Source organism: Zootoca vivipara, chromosome 5, assembly GCF_965207765.1.
Source record: "Zootoca vivipara chromosome 5, rZooViv2.hap1.1, whole genome shotgun sequence".
Classification (NCBI taxonomy): domain Eukaryota; kingdom Metazoa; phylum Chordata; class Lepidosauria; order Squamata; family Lacertidae; genus Zootoca; species Zootoca vivipara.
The window spans coordinates 57,363,086-57,389,931 of NC_142588.1; the positions used below are offsets into that span (position 1 = coordinate 57,363,086).

The 26,846-nt window shown below is 44.0% G+C and overlaps 1 protein-coding gene across 1 annotated transcript in view; it reads left to right on the top strand.

The window, feature by feature from the left end:
• HS6ST1 (heparan sulfate 6-O-sulfotransferase 1) overlaps positions 1-26,846 on the top strand; it is a 195,278-nt gene that overhangs the window by 94,106 nt on the left and 74,326 nt on the right. The gene's annotated exons all lie outside the window — the stretch shown is intronic.

Genomic DNA, 26,846 nt, shown 5'->3' on the forward strand with positions numbered 1-26,846 from the left:
GCTTTGTGGGGATTTTCCTTATTTTGTTTGGGAGGAGTGGGTATGCCGTGGTGCTGATATTTTCGATTGTCTCCCTCTCAAGGTGTGTCCATTGTTTTGTCTCATCTTCTAGTATATATGGGATTATATGTCGTATTTGGTTGGCACTGTAATATGCTTGTATGTTGGGGATCCCCCAACCTCCTTCTGAGGTGGGGAGGTGCAGGTATTTGGTGCTTACTCTTGGTTTTTTGTGTGAGAAGATAAAGGAGTGTAGTTTTCGTTGCCATCTTTGAAGCTGGGTTGGGGGTATCCAGATTGGGAGGGTTTGGAATAGGTAGGTTAGTTTCGGGAGGGTGATCATTTTGATCGTGGCTATCTTGTCTGAGAGGGTGAAGTTCATGCTGCTCCATCTCTTTAGGTCTTTGTTTATTTGTTGCCACAGGGGTTTGTAGTTGTGTAGGTATAATTTGTTGAGGTTTTTGGTTATTTGTACCCCTAGATATCTAAATTTGGTATGACAGAGTTTTATCTTGGTGGTGTTGGTGAGTTTTCTTTGAATGTGTGGGGGGGTGTTGAAGCACATGGCTTCTGATTTTGTAAAGTTTACTCGTAGTCCCGACACTGTTGCGAAAGTGTTGAGTTCTCTGATTAGGGAAGTTGCAGTGTTTAAGGGATCTGGTGTTGTGACCATTAGGTCGTCAGCGAATAGCCCTAGTTTGTAGGTTCTGCCTTTTATTTCCATTCCCTTGATGTCTGGGGCTGCTCGAATACGTATTGCTAGGGGTTCCAGAGCCAGGATAAAGAGGAAAGGTGACAGTGGGCATCCTTGCTTTGTGCCTCTTTGGATTACTATGGTATTTGAGTCCATGTTATTGATTCTGCATTTTGCTGAGGCTTGGGAGTATATTTGCTTTAGAGTTTGTAGGAAATTGGGGCCGAATCTCATGCTATTTAGTACTTCTAGTAGGTATTTCCACTCTAAGCAGTCGAACGCTTTGAGGATGTCTAGTGACATGATTGTTAGTGGGAGTTTAGTTGCCTTGCTATGTTCAATCAGGTTCAGTAGTTTCCTGATAGGGTCTGTAATGTTGCGACCGGGGACGAAGCCAGTCTGGTCTGGGGCTATTAGTTTGGATAGGAATGTTTTTAGGCGGTTGGCCAAGATTGATGTGAATATCTTGTAGTCTTGGTTTATTAGTGAGATCGGGCGGTATGATTCTGCTTTGAGGCTGTCCTTCAGGGGTTTTGGGATGGAGATTATTTTGGAGTGTGTCCAGGTTTGGGGGATGGATTTTCCTTTCATGATGTCGTTAAATAGGCGTGTCATGTACGGCATTAGGGGTTCTTTGAATTTCTTATAGAATTCTGTTGTGAAGCCGTCTGGACCTGGGGCTTTGTGTGGTTTCAGGTTTTTGAGGACTGTGTCTATTTCTTCTGGGGTGATAGGGCTGTCCATGAATTCCTGTTCTTCCTCGGTTAAGGTAGGCATGGTCAGTCCTGCTAGGAATTGTCTGATTTCCTTCTCTGATGGGTTATGGGAGGTGTATAGGATGGAGTAGAATTCTGCAAATTCTGAAGTTATTTCTTTAGGGGAGAATGTTATGTTGCCATCTTTTTTGGTGATGCAGTGTATTCTTGTTTTGAGTGCTTTTTTCCTACATCTGTTCGCTAATAGTCTGGAGTTTTTCCCCCCGTGTTCGTAGAAGCGTTGCTTAGAGTATAAGATGTTGATCATTGTTTTATTGATTTCTAGGGAGTCTATTTCTCTTCTTTTTTGTTCTATAAGTTTAAGTATTTTTTTAGAACCTGTTTGTTTGTAGCGAGATGAGAGAATGTTGATGTCTTGTTCTATCTTATTGATTTTTGAAGAGGTTTGTTTTTTGAGGAGTGCTTTTTCTTTTATGCACACTCCTCTGGTGACCGCTTTCATTGCGTCCCATAAGAGGGGGGTTGATGTATTGTCTACATCGTTTTCCTTGAAGTAGTCCTGGAGAGTTTTTGTGAGCCTCTCTCTAATTTCTTTGTTTGTAGTTAGGATGGGACTGAAGGACCATGATGGGGTGGTTTGCGTTCCCTCTCCTATTCTAATAGTGGCTTCTACTGGGGCGTGGTCTGTGATTTTGATGTTGCCTATGTTTGTTGATTCTACTAGAGGGATCAGGCCCTGTGTGAGCAGAATGCTGTCCAGTCTGGACCTTGTGCCATGGCGTCCAGATTGGAATGTATGAGTGGTGTCTCCTGGGTTTTTTGCACCCCAAATGTCATAGAGACCCCTGTTTTTTAGCATTTTTAGTAATTTATAAGAGTCCCTATTTATTGGGGGAGTTTTTTTGAGGAGGTTTGCCCGTGAGGTTGTAGGGTGAGTGTCTTTCAGGGATATGCCTTTCATATTTAGGTTGAGGTCACCTCCCAGGATTGCTTCCCCTTCCGTGAAGGAGAGGAATTTGTTTAGTGTCTTTTGGAAGAAGTCTAGTTGTTTCGAATTTGGGGCGTATATAGAGCCTATTGTCAGTTTAGTTTTGCCGTCTAGTGCCCCTTTGACAAAGATGAATCTGCCTCTTTTGTCCTTTAGGATTGTTGTGGCTTTAAAGTTTAGGTCTCTACTGAGTATCACTGCTACCCCTCGGGCTTTTCCTGAGCCGTTTGCCACCCACTGTTGACTGAAGCGGGGGTCGTTCAGGAGTTTGCTCCCTTTGGGTGGATTGTGTATTTCTTGTAGAAAGGTGATGTGTGGTTTCATGGAGTTTATGTATGTGGTGATGCGTTTTCTTTTGATGGGGTTTCCCAACCCCCTCACATTTAGTGTAATTGCTTTTAAGTTAGCCATCTTGCTTCTCTGTTGTGTAGGGTGATTACTTGCCAACCCGTCCGGGTCGTCCTGCCTCTCTCCTTGTGTTGTTTGGAGAACCACTGGAGTTGCGCTGACCTAGGGTGTGTTGGGTAGGGGAATAGTGGGGTTGGAGTTAGATTTGGGTTGAGGGGTGGAGGGTAGGTTGTAGAGGGTTTCCTATATGTAGTCATATAGGCGTTTGTTGGGGGAGTTTTGGACCTTTTGGCGATTAGCCGGTTGGTCCTGGGTCTCAGCTGGTGTGGGGGGGCATGTACAAGAACAAGCCGGCCCCCTTGTCTTTTGTGAAGGGAGGTGTCCAGCGAGACGATTTGAGGCGTCTTTGTGACGCCAATGACTTGTATGAGGTTCAAAGGCGATGTTGCCCGTGAAAACAGCAACATCTTTTGGGGTGTGTGTGTATTGGTACGCTCTAGTGCCACCGTTTTGTAGGTTAGGTATCAAATTTTGCCTGATTTTGGGTTGTGTTTTGAACGTTGTACGGGTTGGTTTTTCCTAGTGTGACTGAGGGGGGTAATGAGGGTGTGGGTTGTCGGGTGGTGGGAATGTAGTCGGGGTTGTCTGGACTGGTGTTGGGGGGTTTTCTGTGGGGATGTGGTGTTAGTGGGGGGGGGTGCTGTTGTTGGCTAATTTTGTAGCTTAGGGAGGGAGGGGAGAAGGGAGGGGGAATCACCAGTCCTGCGATTTGGGATGTATTCCGGTTGCTTCATTGGGTGTTGTTGTTGTTGTAGTTGTTGTTCCTCTGTGAAGAGTAGATCTGGGTGATCTTGGTCTGGTTTCTAGTGCTGACTCCTCGGCGGGGTGATTCTGTGCGTGTCCGTCTTTGGTTGTATTGATACGTCTTGTTGGGTCGCTTTCGTTGCCTTCCTTTTCGTTCCACTCTTGTCCATTTGTTTGCTGTTGTTTCATTGCCGTGGTCCTGATCCTGGCTGTTGCTTGGTGAGTCTTCCTGTTGCTCTTCCGGTGGAAGGTCAATTCCGAGGTCTTCCAGTAGTTGCTTGGCTTCTGGTACGTTGGTTGCCATGTGTTGTGTTGTGCTGGTTGTTACGATGAGGCGGAAGGGGAAGCCCCATCGGTATTTGTAACCTGCTTGCAGGATGCGCTGGGTGTATGGGCGTAAGTTTTTCCTCCGTTTTAGGGTGTCTTGTGATAGATCTTGGAAGGCCGATATGTTGTTTCCTTTGTATTGGAGGTTGTTTGAGTTTCTGAGGTTATTCCAAACCTCTTCTTTCTTCCTGTAGCGCGCAAAGCATACGATGATGTCTCTGGGGGGGGAGTCAGCTTTCGGCTTGGCTCGTAGGGCTCTGTGAGCCCTTTCCAGGTCGTGTATCTCGAGCTTCAGACCTGGGATTGTGTTTTTCAGCCAGCCTACAATTAGGTCGGCTGGACTTCTCTCTTCTGCATTTTCGGGGAAGTTGCGAAAGCGGATATTGCAGCGTCTGCTTCGATCTTCCAGGTCCGCTTGTTTGATTCTCATTTCTTCATTTTCTGTTTCCAGTTTGTTCAGTTTTTCTTTCATGAGTGTGTTTTCCTCCTGGTACTGTTCTATTATTCTCTCCTGCGATTGATTTTTGTTCTCTAGGTCTATCACTTTGGAGGTCAGCTCATTGATAAGAGCCTTCAGGGGGGTCACTGCGGTTTCTACTGCGGCTTGCAGTGCTGTTTTTAGTCTCTTTTCCATTTCTATCATTTCTTCTCTCATTTCATTTAGCGTTGCTGGGTGATCGGTTCCTTGGTGGGGTTGTGCGGCTTCGGCATGATTCGCCATCTCTTTGGTTGATGTCTCCTCGGTCTCTTTGCTGGTTTTGGTTTGGGGCTTGAGGTCTGCTTGGTTTCTTTTTGTGGTGTGATGTGTTGTGGTCAAGACTTGTGGCGTTGGTGGGTTTTGTTGTTGTTGTTGTTGAGTTGGTCAGGCGATGTTGATTGGTGGCTTTGGCAGAGCGTTTGGTTTAGGCAGCCATTTGAGTTACTTCCTGGCTGTGGCTTAGGAACTGCTTTAAGGTTTCTGTGTTCGTCTCAGTAGCGTCGCCGGGTTGGGGGGCGAGTAACTGGACTGATGGTGGTTAAAGTAGAGTGAGATGAGATGGAGGCGGAAAGAGAGTGAGGGAGAGGGAGAGAGAGGAAAAGGAGAGAGGAATAAGGAGGGGAAAAGGAACGAAGGGGGGAGGGGAGGAAGGGAGGAAGGAAGGAAAGAAAGAAGGAGGGAAAGAAAAGGAGAGGAGAAGATAGGGGTGGAAGGAAGGGAGAGGGTTTAGGCAGCGTTTTGTTGTTGTTGTTTTTAAGTTTAGTTGTTTTTTAGTTGGTTTTCCTCTTTTTTCCTCTTGGTTGGTGTAGGGGGTGGGGGAAGTGAATAAAGGAAAAGAGAGTGAAGATTATACAGGGGAAGGGAGAGGGAAGGAGAAGAGCAGGGGGACAACTGAGCAGGCAAATATGCTGTTGATATGGATAAGATCTGGATGCGGGGAGGGGGTTAGAGGAGGGAAATATGTGTATGTGGGATTAAGTAAAATGAAGTAAAGTAAGCGTTAAAAAAGATGAAAGAAGAGTCTGGATAGATAACACTTTAAAAAATGAGATGAAAATAAGGTAAAAGATAAAATAAAATGAGGGTGAGGATAGGAGTACCAATATGTAAGAGGGAAAATAGAGAGCCAGGGGACGTGGTGTCCTCCCAGGGGGTGGCTTTTTCTTGGTGCGCCAGTGGTTGCGGAGGTAGGCCTAGGCTGGGCCAGCTATTTTATGTGCCCTTCTTCTGCCTCTTTCTCCTCTTCCTCTCCTCTCCCCCCTCTCCCTCCTTCCCACTTGGTAGCTGTGGTTCTGGAGTATAGGTTTGGGTTTTCACCTGGGGGGGGGAGCAGTGCGATGGAGGCCTTGGTGGTGGTAGCAGCGACTATGGCCGTAGGGGGTAGGGGGGTTTCCGGGGGGGGTTCTTCCCCCTCGTTTGGCTTGTGGGTGGCGAGGGGTCCTCTTCTCCCTTTTCCCTTCCCCCCCCCTCTCCTCTCCCTTCACCTTTCTGTTTCTTCCTCCTTGGGGTTTGATGCGGTGGCGGCGGCAGCGACGATGGGGGTGGTGTGCTCTTCTGCTTCTGGCGCGCCGGTGCCTAGCAAGGCTCCCCGTTGCGGCGGCGCAGAAGCTATTGGGTCAGGGCCTTTCTCTCCGGGGGGGGGTCTTTCTCCTTCTTCTCCCCCTCTGGGGTGTCTGATGTAGCGGTGGCAGTGGCCGCGGCCGTGAGGCAGGCCCTCTCCGGGTCGCCACGTGGAGGGCGGTCAGAGGCCTCGGGGTCTCCGGATCTCGCCCGGTTGCTGGTCTGGAGCTCCCGACTGGAGCTCCCGTCTTCGGCCCGGCAGGCCCGCGGGGGAGCCTCAGCGGCTCTCCGCTCGATCCGCCGGGTGTCTCCGACACCCGCGCGGCTGTTGCTGGGGCCGTGGGTGATCGCGGCCGTCGCCGCGTTGGAGCTTTGTTGGGCCGCCGGCCGGGCGCCCTCAGCTTCGGTCCGGTGGGGTCGCCGGGGGGCCTCCAGCGGCTCCCCGGTTGCTCCACCAGGCTCTCCGGGCGCCCGTGCAACGGCGGCGGCTATCTCGGCGGTTTTTGAGGTCCGGGGGCTGGCCAGGCGGCACGGGCAGGCTGATTGCTCTCAGGAGCTATGCGTTGCCGTGCCGCTCGCCATCTTGGCTCGCCGGAAGTCCACATCAGGGTCTTTTCCAGGGAGTCTTCTCTTCTCATGAGGTGGCCAAAGTATTGGAGCCTCAGCTTCAGTGAGCACTCAGGGCTGATTTCCTTAAGAATGGATAGGTTTGATCTTCTTGCCGTCCATGCGACTCTCAAGAGTCTCCTCCAGCACCATAATTCAAAAGCATTAATTCTTCGGCAATGAGCCTTCTTTATGGTCCAGCTCTCACTGGGAAACATATTGTAATTTAAACACCTCATACCTCTATATTCTGTGTTATTTACTATTCCCACTACCATTGGCGTAGCCAGGATTTATGTTAGGGGGCAAGCCTTACGTCAGGAGGGGCAGAACCAAGCTGTTAGTTCAGTATTTCTATTTATTTACTGGGGGGGGTGCCCTCACCCCTCTTGGCTATGCCCATGCCCGCTACTCCTCTAAGTCATAGTGCCCTACAGATATAATGAACTACAAGTCACATCATTCCTGACCTGTGGCCATAGCTGGGAATGAAGGGGATTGGTGACCTCCAGATGTTGTGGACTGCGTGTGGGCTACCCCTGCTTTAAGTCTTCCTCATTGTTACTGCAGACTAGCTGATCCACGCATCCCTTCCATCGTGTTCCTCTTCCTGCCCCCCCCCAATCTCTTTTCCTCTTCTCTCCAGACAACATCTTCTGCATGCCCCACAATCAACAATCTGGGATAAGGAAGCTGACTTGGGCCCCTGGTTATGCGTGCCCTGCACGTGATGTCATGACATTACATTGTAACATGACGTCGTGATGTCACATGTGGCCCTCCGGTCTCAGAACCTGGAAGTCAGGTTCTGATACCTCGTGAGACTTCTGAATGCATCTCCGAGGTCTCGCAAGGCCTCAAACGTGACTTCTGGTGCTTCCCAAGGCACCAGAAGTTGTACCAGGGACCCTGCAACAAAATTTCTGTGGGTGCTCGGTCACCCAGGGCCCCCTATAGTTGGCACCCCTGATCTGGGATAATTGTTACTCTGCCTTTTAGCAACACCCAGTGAAAAAGGGCAGTAAATGTGCCCATGTGGTTAAAAGCTGCTAACAAGTTTTTGTTTTTGGTATTAAAAATTCTTGCCTGTGTGCCCTTCACTGTGATAAGTCATCTGATTATTTCTGAGGATGTCTATCACTGGAGAGCCTTTAAGTCAGGTAATAGCCACCCCTGCCCAACGATGCCCTCATTTAATTCTGTGGGTACCACACATGTGATACAAGCTTGAGTTCAGCATCTTCCAAGTGGCTGTTTCTTGTTTTTAGGTTCCAGTAGTTATCACCTCAGAATTAGACCTAGAAGCTACTCCATGCTTAACAACTGTTGCCATGTTAGGGAGGGTTTATTGCCCCCTGGCAGAGAGCGCTCTGAAGCCAGGAAGTGCGGCCTGTGGGAATGCGTATTGCTAAAGGCGGAGCATACCAAGGGAAGATGCTCCTGGAGAAGAGGGCAATTAATAACTGATGAGACAGGAGCAGGGGTGGAGGTAGCAGAAGGCAAGTGCACATTAGCTAACCTGGATGCAAGAGCAAGGAAGGCTTTGCACAATAGGGCCTGGTCTGGGTGTCCTGGGAGATTCCGCTGCAGAACAAGAACTAGAGCAAAGGGAGAGCTGGAGGCCCTGTGGCAGGGTATCCCAGACCTGCCAGCAGGAAAGATCTGTAAAAAGGAAAAAGAATCCTAAGGCAGCAGTCTGACAGGCTGTCAGGCAAAATGGCCCAATTGTGCATGATCTGTGCCTCTTGCCAACTGATTAAGGAGAGTGGGAGGTGAAATAAGCTGTCACTCGCAGCAGCTGAGGGAACCAGGGGAGCATGTGGGTAGGGCTTTAAATGGCAACAAGCAGTTCAATTTTGTTTATTTGCAAATTCAGTTTTCCAGCCTTCTCTTTACATTTTCATCCAGTTTACACAGAAACACTCCACACACACATACACATACTTGAGTACTATAAAGCCGTCAAGGACTTTTGCCTTGGAATCTGAATTCCAAAACTCTTATTTGGAAATGTGGAAACAGAGAGATATCCTCTCCCCCCCCTTTATCAGTAGATTTAATGGCTTGTCTGTATCTGTATATATGTACACAAACAAGAGCCCCCTACACTTTCCTTTGCTAATATTCAAGGTAGATCTGACCTACAGTGTTGCTAGCCTATTCTATTCCTGGCTGATGAAACTTTTCCTCAATGTTTAACTTTGATTATCTGTGCTGTGGTACAGTGAAGGTTGCAATTTCTAAGAGTTCTTTGCATTGAAGCACAGACCTTTTAAAGGGTGGCTTTGTTTTCACTTTCTGGCAGCTTTTGGGAAGCACTCACTCTGCAAACTTTTTTTGCCAGGGTTTTGTGAAGATGATGGAGGGGTGCTTGCAAGGAAGGGGAAGAGGAAAAAGGAAGACACCAGCACCCACAGCTTGTTAGAGCCATTCACTGAAAAGAAAACATTGCTTGTGCCAGACTGAACAGCCCTGCTCCTAATTAAGCTCAGGGAAGCAATGGGATGGTTTAATTGAGAACAGCATCCCTGTTTAATGGTGCCAGCAATAGAAAAAAAACACACACCCAACCAACCAAATTCAAAGCATAAAGTGCACAGAAGACAGTGGGCAAAGGGATGGGGGGTGTTGTTCCATAGGGCCACATGGTAAAACCCTCTTCCGTGCATGTTATTTGGAAGAATAATTGGATTTCATTTACAGGTACAGGTTTGCACTTAGTGGCTTAGGGAACTGGATATTTGCTAGATGAAGAGCCAAGCAGCCCAATTTTGGGAAGAAAGCACTTCCTGGTGATTTTGACAGTGGGAAGTAAAAGCCGGAAAGCTTCACCTAGATCGGTATGCCTCCAATTAGCCTGACTTTAATATTTGAAAAGGCATCTCCTCAGGTCATAAGAGTTCAGCTTCTAGCATGTGCAATACTTTTGAATTTTAGATCCATTAAGAATACCTACTAAACTATTAAATTTGCTTTGAAACACAGGCTGGGATCACACCCCCACCAGATTTTATCCATTTTTTAAAAGCAAACCCTTACTTCCAGATCTATGCTGATCAGGTTTGTCACCTGCTCTGGCTCCTGTTTTCAAATTGGTTAATGATGTGTGACATACTGATTTAGCCATCCCACCCTTCTCAGCAGCACACAGGCAATGGAGGCATCGGGCTTTAATATACTCTGATGCAAAGGACTTAGGAGCATCGCTGCAGCCCATCTGTTGTCCTTCAGTGCCAGGTGGAGCCACCATCTTGAGTAATGATCACCATTTTCAGACACTCATAAAAACAATTTTCTGACCCTGTATCTTTTACAAGTGCCACATAAAGTTTGCCCCACACTTGCAAATAATCATGTTTTTATGTGGCACAATCTATTTTCTGAAAACCCCTGCCAGTGAATATTCAGCAGGCACCTTCATTGTATTGTTTTCTATGCCTGCTCAAAATCTCAAAACCTTTTTGCTTAGGCAAGCCTAGCCAGACATGAAATTTTATTGTGCACATTTTCTTTTTAAAACTGTTGATGTTATGCATCTTTTCCCAGTATTGTCTGCTGTTTTTAAACTCTGTATTTATCATTTTTAAAATATTTGTATACTATTGTGTGAACTGCCTGGATCTTTTTTTTTCCTTTTTTCTTTTGATTAAGCAGTGTATAAATCTTGCTAAGCAGAAAGCAAAACAAATCAACATTGAAAGCAGCTGTCATTTAACCTCTGGAAAGAAAGTACCACTCATATATTACCATACATGCACACCCCAACTCTTAGCTAACACATAGCCTTGTTTATACTGAATGCTGCTTTAGACTAAGTTGCCTGATACTGCTGGTAATTTGAATATTTTAGCTGCAAATATTGAATTTATTATACTTTTAACCACAATGTTAATGAAAGCGATAGCAACCTACACCTGGGGATAGTGTGGCACTGTACTTCAGATATATGCAGAGCAGGCTAGTCGCCTGTTCTGTTTGCCTAATAGGAAATTGTCTCCCTCAGATGTGAAATGTTGGAGTGTGAATCAAGGGCTGGTGGCCTGAGCACTCCCCTCCCTGAAGACTGAGTGGCAAACGGTTGACCTGTCTTCCTGTTGTTATCGTCTGCTGTCTTTCACTGATTTTCTCTACCTTAATAGGTAGATGCTGCTTTTTTAAAAAGCTGAGAATTGCTATTCCAAAAGTCATGTATTTCAAGACATGCATATTCTGTGTCTTCAGCGATAAATTGTGCCTCAGTCCAGTTTTATTTCCAGAAAATCATGCATAAAGTAATGCATAAGCAGTTTCATTTAACTGGATTATTTTTTCCCGAGTTGGATTTGTTCTTTTATGCATATTACTGTATTTTAGGTCATTTTTACTCAAAGCAAGTGATTTTGAGTTCTTTTTTATAAAGAAACCAATAATAATAATAATAATAATAATTATAATTATAATTATAATAAAAATCTATCAGTTACATTAAATTGGAAGAACAGGGAAGCAATTTTATCAATTCCAGGTTTGTTTGGTTTTTTTGCCCTGTTCCCAAAGTGAATCACTCTTGCTTCTTAAACTCATTCTCTTGCCTCTCCTGCCAATCTACCTGAGCCACCTTTCAGAGACTAGATGTCTGAGAGAGCTGTAACCCCATCACCACCGTTACCAGGTTGCCCAACTTCCACTGTGCTTTCTTTAATGTAGTCCTCAGAAAGTGAATTTATTCCATTCATGGTTTGCCAGAAAGCAGCATTTTTGGAGTCTCCTCAAGGGGACAAGCCTGTCAGTCAGATTGTCACAGACAATAATTACCCCCCACCAGATCTGCACACTCTGTCTTCAGAGCAGTCAGTTAGAGCTACCAATACAGACAGGCTATTCTTACCAAGTTGGTTTTCAACCTAATTAAAAGGATCCTGTCATTCCTTAACCGTACCCCTCAGGCCTCCAATGGTCCCTTGTTCATTGCAGAATACAGACAGCTAAAACACATTCTTCCCTAGTACCTTTTCTGCACAGATAAAGAAAAACACTGTAATTCCCAGAGGAAATGCAGCAATGTGTAGCAAAAATTACAGCTGGCACTAAACCACTTAGGCAAGAAAAAATAAAAATCCAATCTATTGTCCCAATCCTAAACAGGTTTACTCAGTAGTAAGTATCATAGATTCTACTAGGGTTTTATTCCAAGTAAGTATACTTCAGTTTAAATATTGGGGCTGAAATAAATAGCTTTAATTTCATAACATTAAAAGTGTTGAGTAAGAATTAAAATTGAACAACACTTCTGCATTATTCTTTGAAAAGTTTTGCTTATATTTGTACTACCAGCTATTGTGCCCGTATGCAACGTGGTAAAAGCAAAATAGATGATTTTTGTTTTTATTTATTTTTAAAACTTTCTATACTGCTTCCCACATCAAGTCTCAAGGAAGTGTATAGCAATATTAAATGCATTTCAAAAAATTAAAATATGGGATTAAAAGAAAACCTAGGACAATGTTAAAATTTATAATATTCTGAAATCAAGTCCCGGCAAAGGCCTGAGTGCATGAATCTGTTTTTAAAAGATACCTAAATGTCATTAACGTGGGTGTTCACCTAAACTCAGAAGGAAACTGCTTCCATAGTATCTGGGCACCACAGAAAAGGCCTTCTCTCCAGTAGCCGCTAACCATATCCCACCACCATTAGAGCCTCATCAGCTGATTGTAATGATAACGTGGGGTAATATGGATAGATTTTCTTCCATGGGGAACTGAGACTAGAGTTTGTACATGTGAATTTGCAAACTTCCCTGGCCAGCTGGCTCAATTCTAGCTGGATCTATAAATCTCTCTCGAATTTTGTTCACCTTTCTGTAGATTAAAGAAGAAGGGGCCTGATAGAGAAAAGGGATGAACTGGAAGCAATCCATATCAGCTATGCACCATTAGCTGTGGGTGTGGGTGTAAGATCCCGAAGTGGGTTACAACATTATTATGTACGGTTACAAGAATAGACAAAACCAATACAATTATTAAACATGTAAAACCATTCCAAGTGGAACAGAACATTATAAATTCAACAAAAGAGGTGGGTCCCAGAACTGTATTAGCCAGTCTACAAAACAGGCTATAAAAACTCTACAGTAACTGTTAGCTGGTACTAAGGTACTTGTCTCTTGCCTCAGTTTCAGGATTGCTATCCATGGTCCTGAATTCATTCCAGAATTTGGACTGGTACCAACAGTTCTGACCAAGTTGCTGAAGCCAACTCTGCCCTAGATCAGCAGCAGGGATCTGCCTTACCCCACATACCTGGGGATTACTTCCTAATAAGCAACTTCTGGAGAGCACCATATTGACTCCCCCAATATACAGTGCTGTACATACGTTTTAACATGTGTAATTGCCAGACTGGTGGTCTATGGAAAGTTTAATATCTAGAAATATTTTCATATACCATATATGTCAGGCCTCCTCATCCTAGTGCTCTATTTTGGACTTGCTGGCTGAGGTTCTTGGGAGTTGGGGGAAAATGAATGTATGTATATATAACCTACAGCCATGACTGTTCTTGTGAATGTGATGAAGTAGACTTGATTTTTTGCTTATGGGAAAAAAATCAGCAGTTCATCATTTTTAGATAATATAGGAGAAAAAGTGCTAATACGTACCATATTTCTTCAACTCGCAATAGAATACCTTATGTCTGTTTTTCCTTTGTTTGCAACAAAACTCTCAGCCAAATGTATTGATTTTGTTCACTGCATAGCCTTACAATTATAGGGCTTCAGCCTGATTCAGGAGTTCAGTTTTTTAACAGTTTGTGCATGATGATATTTTTTTATGGTGAGGAAAAACTTTTAAGGCATTTTACGCCAGGACTCCAAGTAATATTATGGATGTGCCTGGTGAACAATGTAATATTCAGTATGGCCTCCCATACTGCTTATCAGGCCAAGTGCCATTGGTAAGAAAGTTGTGCAGAATTTAAAGACAGCCTGAATTTTATTTTTCTTACTTTGTCAGAGACAAGTAGTATTATTTCTGTCCTTTAACTCACAAGTCCACAGAGACAGTAGAAAAGGAACTGGAGCAAAGAAGATTCAAATCGATCTTTTTTCTGCCAGGATTTAAAACCACTGAAAATCTGAGTCCCAGTTCATGGGCTGTGCATCTGTGGTCCAGAAAACATTCATTGCAGCCATGAAGCTCCTGGCAGCATATTGACAGGGAGAAATGAAATCCACATCTGGCCTCTCTTGAATTATTCCTTATTGCTATGGAATCTTATTCCACAAATCATCCTGAGTTGAGTGATACCAAAGCTTCTCTCTTCACATGACAGATTACAAACTCTCTTCCTCCTAATCCTCTTCAAACACTAATGAATGGCAAATTTAGATTAAGCCTGCCCCCAGCCAAACTGTATTTATTCCACAATAGTTCCACAGTGCTGAAATTTGGCAGTCTGAGAATCCAAATGGCTAACCCAATTGGTGATCAGATACTTCTTTATTTCTGCATAACCCAATATTCCTCTCACCTAGAGACAGAAGAGAAAACAACTCAGTACAGTTGGCAGTGAAAGGAACAATAATCTGAAAAGGACCTGATCTGCAATATGATGTTTGGAAGTAAATACATTGAAGCCAACTACAACAACATATCAGTTTCAAGTTACCTGAATTCATATGAGGATAAAACTCGCAGTAAAGTAAGAGCGCAACCCTGAATAGGTTAAGCCTTTGAAGTTCAGCTGTTACATTATGAAGGCTTGTGCCAGAACTACTAGCGTGTTTGAAAGACACATCTAGCAAAACAAGTTTAATGTTTTATGGCTCAGATCAGTTGTGTTTGGAGCAGGTTTGTTCCATAAGTAAAAAAGAAAACCCTACAAAATTTAAGGAAAACGTGGCAGCCCGTGATTTACCTTGTTGCTGCACAGGTTGCAGTCCCATGAACACTGGTAAGCCTTCTAGGGCTAAATGGGTAGGGAAAATAAATATCACTCAGAAGCTGCTGAGATCTATTCTCTGCCAAGAGAGATTTACAGTATGATGTGGTGGGAAATTGCTTTGGTAGCTTTTAACCATACTTCATATGCTATTGCAAGCAGCAAATATTAAAATGAATTGCTGACTTAAAAATAAAGAGAAGGAAAGGCTAAAAATGCAAGTCTTAAAAAAAAAAATCAGCTGAGGTGGAATTTGGCAATACTGCCAAGAGTGCCTTTTTCAAAGATTATCTGTTCATTGATATGGTTGAAGAAACACCCTGACGTGTGTGGGCCCAACATTCCTTGCCTGTGGCAATGCAGTCTTCCCTTTCATTTTTTCCCCTAGGATCCTTGACCTTCTTTTTACTTCTTTTGCACAGTCAAATGCTGCTTTGTAGTTTATGGAGATAAAATTAGAAAAGGCGCTTCTTAAAGAACTGTTGATCCATTTGTCAGACACCGAGCACTTACACATTACTTTGTGTGCTATTTTAGCTTCGTCTTTCACATCTGATTCAGTGTGAGTGAGAACAGACCCCAGTTGCATGAAATATAATATATAATATATATGTTATATGTATATATTATATTTCTACCTAATGCAACTTAGAAAGGAAAACCACTTGGTGGAAAGAGACCATGAGAAAGACACCATGAGAAAATAATTATTTGAGAAGAAATATAACCTTTAAAGTTGGGGTAGAGTGGCAAGTGTGAGGGTCTTGGATCTCATAGCTGGTCCTACCGGTAAAACCAATCCAAAGAAAGTAACTATAAGGAGCTCTCCCAGATCAACAAAGAACCACAACAGCAATAAGCCAGAGCTGGTCATTGATGCTCCATTCCCCCAATTTTGTGAAAACAAGTTGATTACGGGGAGAGAATGGTTAATTGAGCTATGCTACAGGCTAGTCAAGACAGTATCATTGTAATCAAGGGTCAATGGTTGATAGCATTTCAGTCTCTGTAGTGTGAAAATGTGCACTCGGTTCTCTATTTGTTTTGCTTAAGATTAAAAGTAATAATAATTATAAGAAGTTCTAATAATAACAATCTATGAGGTCAGACTTGCTTGCTGACCTGAGCAAATGGGGGTGCTGCAGATTACAACATGACAGGATGGGGCATGGGCGTAGGCAAGGGGGGGCAGGAGGGGGCAGCTGCCCCCCCTAGAAGCAAAAAATTAATGTATTTTACAGACCATAACCAGCACTTTTCCCCTCCAAAAACTGAAGTGGAAAGGGCTTTGCTTTAGCAAGAGCAGCTAAGTCTCCGCTTGCTGGGGGGGGGGGACACAGCTGTAACAAAAACACATCAAATAAATAAAGCAAAGTGGCTACCAGTAGTTAAGCAGTTAAGACAATGGAGCAGATATCCCCAGGCAAGTTTCGATAGCTGACCAATTCACCCTATTGTTCTTGAGTGGGAGTTGTTAATGAGCATTCAGGTATCACATTAAGAGTTCTATTGACGATTTAATGAGGGTGCAGAGGATTCAATTTGACTAAGGTGGCTCTGCAAGGCTAAAAGGATGTGAATAAGAAAGGGGGGGCTGTAGCTTTGACAGACACAGTGATGTTTATAAAAAGCACAGGTGTTCCAGCCTGCCCCTCCTCCTGCATCTGTATACTGTAAATCAGGGGTGGCCACCTCCCAAGAGACTCTGATCTACTCACAGAGTTAAAAACTGGGAGTGATCTACCCCCTTTTGGGGGGTTCAGGTCAAAGCTGTTGAGTTTTTTTAAGGAAGGGAAGCCCTGGTTTTTTGGGTTTAGGTCAAACTTGTTGAGCTTCTTTTAGGAGGGAGGGAGGCCCATTTTTGTTTAGGGCTTCAGGTCATAGTTCAACTTTTTTTAGGGAGGAGGAAAATTTTGGGTGAGCTTTTTTTAGGGGTGCCAGTGACCTACCAGTGATCTACCACAGACATCCAGTGATCTACTGGTAGATCACAATCTACCTGTTGGACGTGCCTGCTGTAAATCAAGCAGAGAGAAAGCTGCTTACAAGACTCCTCTTGCTGCAGAGTTCCAGCATCACAGCGTCACCCAGAGGCACCCAAAAATATGAGTTATCCCTCTCTCTATTTCTTCCCTCCCTCTTCCATCCTTAATAAAATACTGGGGGGGGGCAGATAAGCCCCACATAGAAAGCCCATCAACATGGGGGAGTGACTCTTTCAAATACGGTATTTACCAGTAATTGGGGGGGGAGAGAGGCACCTAGGCCTCTAGGAGTTGGCTGCTATGCCTAGGAGTAGGACAATTCAAGAAAGCAGAATGATGCATATGCTATGGTAATATATCAATAGAATTGTAGTCGGAAGGGACCACAAGGGTCATCTAGTCCAACCCCCTGCAATTCAGGAATTTTTTCCTAAGGTGGGGCTTGAACCCAAGACATGGTTGAAATATTATGCTGATATGCAGCAATGCCTTGGAGCTGTCGTGACTGCGGCCATGCCTTGCCTCGCCCTCGCCCGCCCTGCCACCCTCTCTCGCCTGCCCGACCCTCCTGTCCTCTTGCTGCAGAGTTCCAGCATCACAGCGTCACCCAGAGACACCCGTAAATATGAGTTATCCCTCTCTCTATTTCTTCCTTCCTTCCCTCCCTCTTCCATCCTTAATAAAATACTGGGGAGGGGCAGATAAGCCCCACATAGAAAGCCCATCAACATGGGGGGTGACTCTTTCAAATACGGTATTTACCAGTATTTGGGGGGGGAGGGGAGAGGCACCTAGGCCTCTAGGAGTTGGCTGCTATGCCTAGGAGTAGGACAATTCAAGAAAGCAGAATGATGCATATGCTATGGTAATATATCAATAGAATCATAGAATTGTAGTCGGAAGGGACCACAAGGGTCATCTAGTCCAACCCCCTGCAATTCAGGAATTTTTTCCTAAGGTGGGGCTTGAACCCAAGACATGGTTGAAATATTATGCTGATATGCAGCAACGCCTTGGAGCCGTCGTGGCTGCGGCCGTGCCTTGCCTCGCCCTCGCCCGCGCTGCCACCCCCTCTCGCCTGCCCGACCCTCCCATCCTCTCCAGCCAAGCAGGATAGCTGCCAACGCTGCCAGCCCCAGAAGCACAAGGTGGCCGCTGCCGCCGCCGCCACTATGTCATGGGGCCCACTGGCCCTGTGGCCCCGCCCACATTCCCACTTTGTGCCCCCTCCCCTCCCGTGCCTTGGCCCCGCCCCTGAACGACCATGGCTTGCCCCCCCCTAGTTTTGATCCTGGCTACGCCCCTGGGATGGGGATCTGATTATAGCAAACATTGAAGCAGGACGCATTTTAGAAGCAGAGCTTTGGATCTTTGAGGTCACCCGTTTGGGTTGGTAGGCTATATACCCATGAACATGTGAGTAAGGTTTTTCTCTTAAACATTGCAAAGCAACTGTGAACATAGATGTGCACATAAACCTAGGTGAAAGGCAGAGGAGGAGGAAGGAACTGTGTAAAGTAGACAGATGTTGCAAGTTCTGCCAGAGCACCAGGCAAGGCAGGGGATTCCAAGGCCCCTTGAAAATGAACAGATTCCCAAAGGAGATTGGGGGGGGGGGACAACAGAAATCACACTAGGATAGAGCAGAATTGAAAAGCCGCTCCTGGCATGTGTAAAGTTATTACTTGCTCCTACCTAGGAGACCATTAAGATTTGTAGGAAATCTTCAATACATGGTAGGTGGAGACGGGTCCTCAGAGCAAGAATGGCTACATTTTATTGCAATGTTTTTGTCAGGTGCCATGGCTTTCTCCTTTTTTGCTTAAGGGAATTTATCTTCCTGGGTTTTGGTTTTCTTCATGGTTTTTAAAAGTATTGCCCTTTGGCTTCAAACCAGTATTGGAAATGGGTCTCTTTTCCATGATCAGTATATCTTGTGGTAACAGCTACTTAAGCATGTTACCCTTTGATTCAAGGGGTGAATTGTTCAGGGGGTGAACTGGAGGCTGACGTGAGCTAAATGAATTGGGAATCCCTGGCAAGATCAAGATCAGGTGCTCCTGACTTCGGCCTGTCTTTCATCCTGATATAACTAATTATATTGTAGTAGGAGTGTTATCTGTGATGGGAATTCATAGTTATTCATAGTTATTCAGTTCAGGGATTGGGTACATGTGGCGCTTTGTTGCTGGACTACAACTCCCATCCTTGACCACTGGCTTTGCTACCTAAGGCTCATGGGAGCTGGGAATCATGGGAGCTGGGAATCTTAATAGCATCTAGAGGCCATGGGTTCCCCATCTCTGATCTAGATGAACATGGTAGGATAAAATCTTGGTCTACTTGATCATTGTTTATTAGACTTAGAACAGCTATTCTGCCCATGCGCTCTCTTATCCTTCTGCTTTCATGTGGCACAATTGAAAAATTTAAGGGGGAATGTTAAACCACAGAGGCCTGTTACCTGGTCTGAGCAACTGGGACTTTATCTCAGTTTACTAACCAAGATCCAATTGTAGTTTTATATGCTGGCTTGCTGTTTTGGATTAACCCTCACTTTCCCAGTTTGAATGCAACAGGAAACCATAGTGTAACAAACCCCTGACATTTTAGGTCAAAGGTAACATGCAGTCAGAACTAGACTGTGCTTGTTATTTTTGAACCAACACAGCAACCTGCAAACGACCCACAATAGTCAGCAAAAGGAGTCACTGAAACACCATGAAATTCCTTATTCATGTAGATAGGAACTGGTATAAGCAACCTTGAGATAGCGGCCCTGGCATCTTGATTGTGATAACAAATCCCAAATTTGGGGGGGGGGGGTTGTTACCAGTTTTATTGTAGACTGACAAGGTAAAGGAATGAATCAGTGGATCAGCCTGGATTAGAACAAGAATCCTCCTAAATTCATAGGGATCCTCCTAATAACAGATGGCAAGACTAATCTTGATGTGGCTGCCTTATCTGCAAATGTGCTGCATCATTTTGATGAGTTTCCTCCTTTCAGTAGCTGTCTCAAATGAACTACAATTTTCCAGCTTATCTTTATGTATTATTAAGATTGGGTTTTTTTTTATTGTGCAAGGTATATTTTTGTTTGTAAGCTGCCTTGAGTTTGAAGTGAATCCCTATCTACTATACAACACAAGTAAAAAATAAATAAATACTGAGCAGCATCAGTAAACGATGGAATAAATTTTGAAAGCATCCTACTCAGTCCCTCCTGTAAGGTTCAAGTATCTTGGAAAGTGACTATAAAGAAAGCAGGGCAACAGGTGTGGAATCACTTATGACACCTGCACAGTGTTAGGAACATTTTCACCTGTTGCATAACTCTCTGTCAGAACAACACCTTGATTTGGCAGTCAGCAATCGAGCCCAAATAGGGTATGGACATAGAGCTCCTCACAATTGGCAGGGAACTTGGATTTTCATATCAACATGCCACCATTTCTCTTAAAATACCCCTTCCCTCCTCTAGACTCAGTCTTGATCTATTCACTTCCTGTCTCAAGTAACCCCCTCCCCTCAGCAACCCAAGTATTTAACTCTTCTCAAGAGACCACATCGTTCAATTTGCTCCATTGCTTATTCTACATGGGACACCCCACAGTAAGTTGCAACCCCAGTTATCTCCCACCCTTAACTGCTCTGTCCCAGCCCTTTGCTGCATATCCACATTTGATGTTTCCTTTGGAATAGTCAGGAACCTTAAGGCAACTTGAAACTTTGGGCACTCCTTAAAAAAGCTTTTCTACTATTGGAACCAGAAAGATATGGAGGTCTCGTACACCCCAGGTAGTGTGGTTGCTGACCTTGAGCCAGACATCTTGGAGAGTGAAGTCAAATGGGCCTTAGAAAGCACTGCTAATAACAAGGCCAGTGGAAGTGATGATATTCCAGCTGAACTATTTAAAATTTTAAAAGATGATGCTGTTAAGGTGCTACACCCAATATGCCAGCAAGTTTGGAAAACTCAGCAATGGCCAGAGGATTGGAGAAGATCAGTCTACATCCCAATTCCAAAGAAGGGCAGTGCCAAAGAATGCTCCAACTACCGCACAATTGCGCTCATTTCACACGCTACCAAGGTTATGCTTAAAATTCTACAAGGCAGGCTTAGGCAGTATGTGGACCGAGAACTCCCAGAAGTGCAAGCTGGATTTCGAAAAGGCAGAGGAACCAGAGACCAAATAGCAAACATGCGCTGGATTATGGAGAAAGCTAGAGAGTTCCAGAAAAACGTCTACTTCTGCTTCATTGACTACGCAAAAGCCTTTGACTGTGTCGACCACAGCAAACTATGGCAAGTTCTTAAAGAAATGGGAGTGCCTGATCACCTCATCTGTCTCCTGAGAAATCTCTATGTGGGACAAGAAGCTACAGTTAGAACTGGATATGGAACAACTGATTGGTTCAAAATTGGGAAAGGAGTACGACAAGGTTGTATATTGTCTCCCTGCTTATTTAACTTATATGCAGAATTCATCATGCGAAAGGCTGGACTAGATGAATCCCAAGCCGGAATTAAGATTGCCGGAAGAAATATCAACAACCTCAGATATGCAGATGACACAACCTTGATGGCAGAAAGCGAGGAGGAATTAAAGAACCTTTTAATGAGGGTGAAAGAGGAGAGCGCAAAATATGGTCTGAAGCTCAACATCAAAAAAACCAAGATCATGGCCACTGGTCCCATCACCTCCTGGCAAATAGAAGGGGAAGAAATGGAGGCAGTGACAGATTTTACTTTCTTGGGCTCCTTGATCACTGCAGATGGTGACAGCAGTCACGAAATTAAAAGACGCCTGCTTCTTGGGAGAAAAGCAATGACAAACCTAGACAGCATCTTAAAAAGCAGAGACATCACCTTGCCGACAAAGGTCCGTATAGTTAAAGCTATGGTTTTCCCAGTAGTGATGTATGGAAGTGAGAGCTGGACCATAAAGAAGGCTGATCGCCGAAGAATTGATGCTTTTGAATTATGGTGCTGGAGGAGACTCTTGAGAGTCCCATGGACTGCAAGAAGATCAAACCTCTCCATTCTTAAGGAAATCAGCCCTGAGTGCTCCCTGGAAGGACAGATTGTTAAGCTGAGGCTCCAATACTTTGGCCACCTCATGAGAAGAGAAGAATCCTTGGAAAAGACCCTGATGTTGGGAAAGATTGAGGGCACTAGGAGAAGGGGACGACAGAGGACAAGATGGTTGGACAGTGTTCTCGAAGCTACGAACATGAGTTTGACCAAACTACGGGAGGCAGTGCAAGACAGGAGTGCCTGGCGTGCTATGGTCCATGGGGTCACGAAGAGTCGGACACGACTAAACGACTAAACAACAACAACTATTGGAACCACATTGGGAGACTTCAGAGGAATCCAGGTTGTTTGCTTGGAGACTGCAAAACACAGAATCCCTGAGTTGTACCATATGCAGAGCTCTGTCATTCTAGGGTAAGCATGCCAGGAAGCAGTGAGGACCTGTTGGAAAGTTGTGCCATTGTTGTGGGCATGTTGTGGAAACAAAGAGGCTTAGAATGTGGTATAGCTATACCTCACTCACATTCTCCACATGACACACTCCTCCGCCCCCCAATCAACAAAGCATCTACACCAGCAGAGCTTTCCATTAGTATCCCACATCCTTAGGCCTCTTAGCCAGGAGATCTTGGGGACAGAGTTGCTCTCTGAAAAGCTTCTGTGTTCCATTTAACAAACTTAAAACACAAACTATTTTTAATCCTCTATGAAAGCAAATTGCGGCATTAAGATTAATGTAAGTGATTTTGAGGCCGAGCCATGGTCTATCATGCAGTCTCTTTGTCATGCTACTTTTGGACCCTTTTGTATCCTATACTGTACAGAATTACTTAATGCAGCTGGTCTCTTTTAGTTTGTTTGAGATAAATAAGACAAGGATTTTAAAATAACGGGACAAGAGTTATCCTGTTGCATTTCCTTTTGCAATAGTTCCAACACAATTTCTAAGGAAGCAATCTTTATGGCCTTCATATTTGTTCTATGGATCATCTATTCTAAACTGTTTCCATTTCTTTACTTATTGTCTTTTCTGGTTTCTCCTCCCACCCTTCCTACTCAGTTGCCAGGAGGGTGGAGTTAATGAGAAAGAGATTCTAGTTAAATACATTTTCTGCCTTGAAGGGTATTGATTGACCTGCATTTATCTAAGACCTTAAAAGTGATGCTTCTCTCAAGGGTAGGGTTAAAGGAAGGAATTCCAAAAATCTCCCTATTGAATTGACTTGTTAGAGGAACCAGAGGAGGGTGTGTGTGTGTGTGTTTTTCTTGCCCCCCCTTTTTAGGGGAGGGAGTGGGCATACTTCAGCCTGTCATTCTTGTGTTTTCTCTTTTTGATTGTCAGGTATTAAATTCACTGTGAAGATGGTTTGAGCCTTGCAAAATGCATTCCTCTTCATATATTTAGTGGCTGCTGGTTATCGAAGGGGAGGGACCTGGGATCAGTTGGCTTTTCTTTTCTCTCTCGTTCTCTTAATCCCAGGCAGCTGTCACTCACTCCTTCACATTCATTGTATGTGCCCAGTGGCGGAACGGATGGTAATTATGCACATTTAAACTACAGTACTTTTCTCATGCTGAAGTTAGCGTTGATGCCACACTAACTTCTCATATCCTTTCAAAACACCTGGCGAAATATTCAGTGCTGTTTCTCTCGTTGTTAATTAAAATGCTGAAATAAAAATATTCTATCTTAACAATCCATTTTCCTATCAGGCTCAAAGTCTAGGCATAATTGTTTGGTTTGGCAACATGTTTTATTTATACAATTTCTCTCATCATGCAGGCATAGATATGCTCTTAACCCACCATATTTCACGAAGCTAGATGAGAAAGTTAGAGCATGTGCTTGCTTATTTGCGGAGACGAAGTTCAAATCTCTTACATGGGGTAAAACTGCAAATTAATTATTTGAATTAATCTGCAAATTAATTATTTGAATAATCCCTGATTGACTAGGCTTGTCCGTGTGACTAGTTTAGAAAGTGTTGCTGTCATTTTAAATGGGCTACATTTGCCCTTAACCTAGCAGTTCGAAAGCACGTCAAAATGCAAGTAGATAAATAGGAACCGCTACAGCGGGAAGGTAAACGGCGTTTCCATGTGCTGCTCTGGTTTGCCAGAAGCAGCTTTGTCATGCTGGCCACATGACCTGGAAGCTATACGCCAGCTCCCTCGGCCAATAATGCGAGATGAGCGCGCAACCCCAGAGTCGGTCACGACTGGACCTAATGGTCAGGGGTCCCTTTACCTTTACCTTTTTACATTTGCCCTTAGTGAAGTCAGAAATCTGATTGGATGCAGAGCAAAAATGTAGGATCACATGTGCAATGGGCTAGAATTGTTTGTGCGTGAACGAAACTGCACACAAAAATGCTACAGAAACAGCAGCATTGCAGGGAGGGAGGAATTAAGAACTGCCACAAAACTGTAGGATTAAAGGGGGGGTTGGGCAAAGCCCCCTCAACCCTGAAAATTCCTGCTTTCAAGGTGAAAAGGGAATCAGATCAGCCCTAGTTCTCTTAATCTTTATGCTAAACAGCTGAACATGCTGAACAGAAAAAGGAGGGTGGTAAAACAATCAGGCTGAAAGATACAATATGGGAAAACATAGGATGAAACCTTATACTGAATTGATCCATTTGGTCAGTACTGTCTACACTCGTTAGTCCTGACTATCCAGAGTTTCAGACAGGATACATTCCCTGTCCTACCCGGAGATGCCACGTTTGAAACTGGAACATTTTGCATATGAAGCAGACGATCTACCACTGAGCTATGGCCCTAAAAATTGCTCACTCGTTCTTACAGTACCAGATCCCTTCTGTCTGTGAGACAGAGCTGAAGCAACAGCATCCTGACATTGCCAATGCCTTGCCCCTCTCCTGCCAGTTAGCAGCAGCTACTCCACCCATTCCACCAGCTAGTCTTAGTCTCTTCTCTTGGGGTGATGTACTTTAGAGTTTGGCTACCAGGATGCAGCTCAGTTTCTGGGATGCTGCAGACAGATGCCCCCCAGATATTATTGGACTCCCAACTCTAACCAGCCTCATGCAGCATGGCCAACTTACAAGAACGGTGAGAGCTGTAGCCCTGCAACATGGATTCCCTGCCCCTTCTCTGAAGGAACTTGCTCACCTTGAAAGTAAGTCAGAAAAGTTTTCAAGAACAGACTCAATAGCTTGGGAGATTATGGTGCCTTCAAGATGGCTAAGGCTGGTGGGAGTTGAAGTCCAACAACATCTGGAAAATACCATGTTGGCGACTGTAGCATGAGATTGGCTGAGATCTACCACATTTCTGCACTCTTTTCTGCACTTCTCTCCCCCCCCCCTTGTGTGCTGTGTTATTTCAGATTTTAACCCTGCAGGGACTGTCTTGTTTTGATTGCATGTAAACTGCTCTGGGAGCCTTTGTGGTTGTTCTTCTTCCCCCACTATCCTTTACCCTTATAATCTGCTACAGCCTTAATGCATCAAGCCTGCATCTTGCTTTCTGCTTCCAAGTCCTTGAAGACAAATACAGAAGCCTGCACAAAGTCAAAAACTATACAAATCTTCCCAGATGCTCCCCCCCCCCCGCTTATTTTGCTGAAGGTCAGCTATTAGCATTTTATCAGCATGTGTATTGTTGTTGTTTACCAAACGTGCCTTTCCGGTTTGGGTTTAATAAAGACTCTGATATAGCAGGATTTGATTCTATTCTTGTTACGAATAAATAAAGATTAGATCTAGTTTTCAGCAGGTTCAGTTTCTGGATCCCAATGAAACAATGTCAATCAAGACATGCTTGAATGAGTGGGGTAGGGACAGATATTGCAGATTAGGAGGAGGTCTTGACCTAGGCCAGCTTCAAGCAGGTTGGCCCTTAGTTTCACCCATAAATGCAATCCTGATACTCCCTTTGAGTAAACCTATTTTCCTCTTTGAGTTTTGGATAAATCACACTAGATTCTAGAAAGAGCATTGTTCCAGTTGGGGAGTGCAATCTTAATGATAAACAGACATACTGTAGATGTTAATGTAAATGTGAAGGCTTTTGTACAGGCTAGATGAGAGGTGGGGGATCTGTTTCCTCCTCTTAAAGAAATGTTGTTTGGAGCACAAGTTCCTTATATCTGGGCTCAATCAAAGAGGTGGCTTAACTATAAGTTACTATAAGTTACTGGAGGAGGTACCAAATGAGAGGTGTTTAGAATAACAATAACTGTATCTTGCTCTACCAGTGCTATTATTATAGAAAAAGTTAACGATCCTTAAATAGAATGAATCTAAATGGTTTAAATTTGCTTCTCCTTTTAAAAATACTGTTTTATTTGAAAGATTGAGGTACGTTTACACAGCTTCTTCCTTAATATTACCTCGGTTTATTACCGGTACATGCTACTGGGCCACTTTGTCCTGCTTATAAGACTGCTACAGTTGGGCCCATTCATTGTCAGTTAGCTCCCAAGACACAATCATAGCTCTCTTGCTTGGCAAGAGCCTAACTGGCTCATGTAAACTATTGCAAAACTTTGTTTTCATATGTAATGGACTAGCAGTTAACTAGTGGCTTTTTGAAATTCAGTAAAAACTCAATAGCCAATTTGGGTTTGAATGAGACAAAGAGTTCTGTCATTATATTTGTGCATTTTCATAATGATAGACAGTTTGATGATTGTATACAAGTCTCCGGATGGACTGTATTATTTAGAATTCTATTGGGTTGTTGTTTTTTCTGAGAAAACTGAACTTCCAACAATACCACATTGCATTTCAACAAAAGCTTTTATTTCCTGGTTAAAAATGTAAAATATTGAAAATTGAGGGCTTTGCATTTGAAACTTGATTGCATTAGCTGTGAATGAGAATTTATTACAGAGTCTCAATGCAGACATCACAACTGGTTGATATTATGTTCAAGTTGACAAACCGTGATTTGCTGTCAAACCAGAATCTGAAACCATGATTTAAAGTGCAAACTGTAGCCTGTCTATGCATGGTTTGGCATTATGTTTCTATTGAGTAATTATAAATATGGCCCTAGAGACCAAAGTGTTGAATGGGAAAAAAGTGAAAGCAGACCAGAAACTCTCCATGGGACTGTTCACCAGCCGCCCTGACATTTTTTCCACATTAACTCCTTAGATCAGGGTTCACCAACTGATGAACCACACGAACTTTTTTAGACCTGTGGGCACATTTGGATCTTGAATGAATATTGGGGGCACCAGCCATAACATGGCTGCCATATGGGTATTTGATTATAAAATAACTGTTCTAAATTAATACATTGAATGTAGAACTTAATGTTCAGGACAGTACATAGTACCAAGAGTGAAGTACACTGTGTGAAGATACTATGGAGTATTTGAGGGATCAGCATCCTTTATCTCTT